This window comes from Pan troglodytes, chromosome 15 (genome assembly GCF_028858775.2).
Source record: "Pan troglodytes isolate AG18354 chromosome 15, NHGRI_mPanTro3-v2.0_pri, whole genome shotgun sequence".
Taxonomy (NCBI): domain Eukaryota; kingdom Metazoa; phylum Chordata; class Mammalia; order Primates; family Hominidae; genus Pan; species Pan troglodytes.
Window position 1 is genome coordinate 37345733 of NC_072413.2, and position 5488 is coordinate 37351220.

Consider the following 5488-nt stretch of genomic DNA (forward strand, 5'->3'; position numbering starts at 1 on the left):
TGCACTCCAGTCTGGGTGACAGAGTGAGACTGTCTCAAAAAAAAAAAAAAAAAAAGCACCAAACATATTTCCCTTTCTATAATGTGTGTACTAAAGTTGTTTTGGAAGGTGGAAGAGGATGTTTGCTTGTCAAATTGTAATACAATCCTGAAGAGGGCAATGGGAATCGAAAGCCAAAAATTAGTGTAGGCTTCCAAATAAAGTAGGTTCAAGGTGCTATCTTAATGAAGATTCTTGACAGCACACAGCAGAGGTGTTGTTATAAAGGTGGAATAAGTACACCCACCAAAAGCGACAAGATCTAAGAATGAGTAGGGTAAAAAGATCTTAGTCCATTTAGGCTGCTAAAACAAATGCCCTCAACTGGGTAGCTCATAAACAACAGAAATTTATTTCTGACTGTCCTGGAGGCTGAGAAGTCCAGGATCAAGATGCCAGCAGATTTGGTGTCCGATGAGGACCTGCTTTCTGATTCATAGATGGTGCCTTCTGTGTTCTCACATGGCGGAAGGGGCTGGCTAGCTCTCTGGGGTCTCTTTTACAAGGGTACTAATCCCATTCATGAGAGGCCAGCCCTCATGACCTGTTCACCTCCCAAAGGCCCTACCTCCCTATACCATCACCTTAGCAGTTAAGATTTCAACCTATGAGTTTGGTAGGACACAAATATTCAGACCATAGCAACATTGATGAGAAGATCCACAGAAATCCTGGAATTCAGCGAGGAATAAATCAAAGCATAGTACCTTTGGTAGATTCATTCATTTCATGGTTCCCAGAAAGGCATCTTTACCATCCAGCTCAATGAAGTCTTTTCAGAAACTCATCATTCCTGGCCAGGCACAGTGGCTCACGCCGGTAATCCCAGCACTTTGGGAGGCCGAGGTGGGCAGATCACGAGGTCAGGAGATCAAGACCATCCTGGCTAACATGGTGAAACCCTGTCTCTACTAAAAATACAAAAAATTAGCCAGACATAGTTGCGGGCGCCTGTAGAGCCAGCTACTCGGGAGGCTGAGGCAGGAGAATGGCGTGAACCCGGGAGGTGGAGCTTGCAGTGAGCAGAGATCACCCCACTGCACTCCAGCCTGGGCGACAGACCGAGATTCCATCTCAAAAAAAACAAAAAAAAATTCATCATTCCTTTGTTTTCAGTTGATCAAAGGTTTTAATTCCCTATTACAATGAAATAGATGTTAGGATGCATAACAAACTCAGTTGCATCTGTCTTTATGTGCTTTAAGATGAATGACTTTAAGTCCAGGCGCAGTGGTTCACACCTGTAATCCCAGCACTTTGGGAGGCTGAGGCAGGTGGATCACAAGGTTAGGAGTTCAAGACCAGCCTGGCCAAGATGGTGACACCCCATTTCTACTAAAAAAACAAAAATTAGCCAGGCGCAGTGGCAGGCGCCTGTAATCCCAGGTACTCAGGAGGCTGAGGCAGGAGAATCACTTGAATCCAGGAGGCAAAGGTTGCAGTGAGCCAAGATCACGCCACTGCACTCCAGCCTGGGCAACCAAGCGAGACTCCGTTTCAAAAAAAAAAAAAAAAAAGATGAATAGCTTTAATCCTTGGATATACTATCAGGATCAGGATCTACTGGACCCAACTTTAGCCTTTCAGGGTTGTTTTTTTGTTTTTGAGCTCTACTCTTAAGGATTGATATTTCATGATTTTTTATTCCTTCGTAGAAGTCTTCCAAACAACAAAGAGAAAATTTATTTTCTAAAAAAATAGATGTGGTGACTCACACCTGTAATCCTAGCAGTTTGGGAAGCTGAAGGGGGAGGATCCCTTGAGCCCAGGAGTTCAAGACCACCCTGGAAAATATGGTGAAACCCCATCTCTACCCAAAAAATAGAAAAATTAGCAGAACGTGGTAGTGTGTGACTTTAATCCCAGCTACTCAGGAGGCTGAGGTGGGAGAGTAACCTCAACCCAGGGAGGTCAAGGCAGCAGTGAGCCGTGATGGTGCCATTGCATGACTGTGCCACTGCCTGGGCGATAGAGTGAGATTCTGTCTCAAAAATAAAATACATAAAATTAAAAAATAGCATAAAACTCATTCTATTTACAATTCCCATATAGATCCATTGGACCCTTACACATCTAGGACACATAGTGGGATTTACTAATTTTTTTTTTTTGTATGTTGAAACGTTCTGCTACTTCATCATCCATAGAATTATTTCATCCTTACTGATCAATTATTCCAAGCTATGCTTTAAAAAAGATGAAAGTCAGGCTGGCGCAGTGGCTCACGCCTATAATTCCAGGGATGTCACCGTGTTGGCCAGGCTAGTCTTGAATTCCTGGCCTCAAGTGATCCGACCACCTCAGCCTCCCAAAGTGCTGGGATTACAAGCGTGAGCCACCGCACCTGGCCCTTTTTTTCTTTTTTTTTTTTTTTAGACGGAGTCTTGCTCTGTCCCCCAGGCTGGAGTGCAGTGGCACGATCTCGGCTCGCTGCAAGCTCCGCCTCCCGGGTTCACGCCATTCTCCTGCCTCAGCCTCCCGAGTAGCTGGGACTACAGGCGCCCGCCACCACGCTTGGCTAATTTTTTTGTATTTTTAGTACAGGCGGGGTTTCACCGAGTTAGCCAGGATGGTCTCCATGTCCTGACCTCGTGATCCGCCCTCCTCGGCCTCCCAAAGTGCTGGGATTGCAGGCGTGGGCTTTTTTTGCTTTTTTAAATAGGGATGGGGTCTTGCTATGCTGCCTAGGTTGGAATTGAACTCCTGGACTCAAGGGATCCTCCCACCTTGGCCTTTCAAAGTGTTGGGATTATAGGTATGAACTACCACACCTATAATTTTTTCCAGTATGCTGGCTACGAGGTTTCAACCTGAGGAAGAGTAGAAAGGGAATGGAATTTTTTTAACTCCTGTGAAAGGAAGGTCAGAACATCTAAGAGATTGTAAAAAATATAAAATCTCATATAAGCTCCCTTCAAAAGAAAGTCTTTTAAAAGCAAATACTCCTAAGTTCACTATTTCCTCAAACTGGCATTTCTTAAAATGCCAGAGACTAAAAAGAGAGGGAAAGATTCTGTGGTCGAATAAAGACATGTATAGCCAAGAACATTTCTTAAAGATATTTGACCTTGCAACTTTTTTCCCAGGGATTATCTTGAGTCAAGTATTCTAAACACCCTATGAAAGACTTTGCCTTCCACCATTAAATATTAGTTAATACGTAACAGCCAGTAATCTTCCTACTTCAGAACCCACAGGTATTTCTAAACTGAGGTTCCAGTACTAGTCAGTGAAGTATAATGTCAATTTCTTGGAACTGTAGATGTTAACCACCAGATGGAGCTTTCACCTCTACTTTTCCTTTTTAGGTTTACTCTGTTTTCTAGTATTGATGAAGCACTTGTAGTTTTTTTCTAACATGGATTCTCTTCCATTTGTTCAGATAGTGACAGGTTAAGGCACTGGCCAACTATTTTTGGAGTAGTCACTTGAAAAAGCAATATTCAGATTCTTATAATTTTGAATTTTCAGCACCAATAGTGTGTTAAAGTTATATTCACGGAATAACATCTGTCTGATCCTCTATTCTGCACTCATAATGACTACAACTGTATTAAATATAATAAGGCTAATTAATAAGTCACATGGAAATTACAGAATAGTAAACTCAAATAAGCCTTTGTGATCATTTAGTCTAATCCCCATACATGACAAATGAATGTGAGGACAAGAGAAGTGGCACACTTAACAACACCCTAGGCCAGGGTGCTGATGCTCATTTAAAACCTACAACACTGGCTTTGCAGACACCACTGCCGGAGCCCTGTACTATCAACCATGGTGAACCCCACCGTGTTCTTCAACATCATGGTTGACGGCGAGCCCTTGGGCCGTGTCTCCTTCAAGCAGTTTGCAGAAAAGTTTCCAAAGACAGCAGAAAACTCATGCTCTGACCACTGGAGAGAAAGGATTGGATTATAAGTGTTCCCTTCTTTCACAGAATTATTCCAGGGTTTATGTGTCAGGGTGGTGACTTCACACGCCATAATGGCACTGGTGGCAAGTCCATCTATGGGGAGAAATATAATAATGAGAACTTCATCCTAAAGTATACAGGTCCTGGCATCTTGTCCATGGCAAATGCTGGACCCATCACAAACAGTTCCCAGTTTTTCATCTGCACTGCCAAGACTGAGTGGTTGGATGGCAGGCATGTGGTCTTTGGCAAGGTGAAAGAAGGCATGAATATTGTGGAGGCCATGGAGTGCTTTGGGTCCAGTGGCAAGACCAAGACCACCATTGCTGACTGTGGATAACTCTAATAAGTTTGACTTGTGTTTTTATCTTAACCACCAGACCATTCTGTCTGTAGCTCAATAGAGCACCCCTTCACCCCATTTTTTCGCAGTATCCTATAATCTTTGTGCTCTCACTGCAGTTTCCTTTGGGTTCCATGTTTTCCTTGTTTCCGTCCATGCCTAGCTGGATTGCAGAGTTAAGTTTATAATTATGAAATAAAAACTAAATAACAAAAAAAACCTACAACACTGAGTTTTCATTTCATGCCTGTCTTTTCCTCTTTAAATGCTGACAAGACTAGATTTTCTAACTCTTGTTCAAATAGCAATTGTTTATTTTATATTTTATATATGTTTTTGAGACAGAGTCTCACTGTGTCACCTAGCCTGGAGTACAGTTGCAGGATCACAGCTTATTGCAGCCTCGACCTGCTGGGCTCAGGTGATCTTTCCACCTAAGCCTCCTGGGCAGCTGGGACTTACAGGTGTGTGCCAGGATGCCCAGCTAATTTTTGTATTTTTTGTATAGATGGGGTTTAACCAGGCTGGTCTCAAATTCCTGGGCTCAAGTGATTCTCCTACCTCGATCTCCCAAAGTGCTGGGATTACAGCCATGACCCACCACGCTCGGCCCAAATAGCAATCTTCTCTATTCCACAGAGTGCCCCAACAGTGATATACTCCAATATCTCTTCATTCTGTCACTCTGACCAATCCCAGAATTTAAGAGTTAATTTTATAAAACTAAACAAATGAGGGGCCTGGCCCAGTGGCTTACATCTGTAATCCCAGCACTTTGGGAGGCCGAGGCAGGCGGATCATGAGGTCAGATCGAGACCATCCTGGCTAACACGTGAAACCCCGTCTCTACTAAAAATACAAAAATTAGCCGGGCATGGTGACAGGCGCCTGTAATCCCAGCTACTCCAGAGGCTGAGGAAGGAGAACGGCGTGAACCCGGAGGCGGAGCTCGCAGTGAGCCGAGATCGCGTCACTGCACTCCAGCCTGGGCAACAGAACGAGACTCGTCTCAAAAAAAAAACTAAACAAATGAAATTTGTTGATTTGCCCTTAAACCATTTACAGTGGCCCAAAGAAAACATGAATATCTACTGGCAGATTTATTTTTCTTTTTATCTTTTATTTATTTGATTTGTAAAGAACATAAGAGTAATTTAAAAGCCATATAACAAAGGAGGGAAATCCCACTC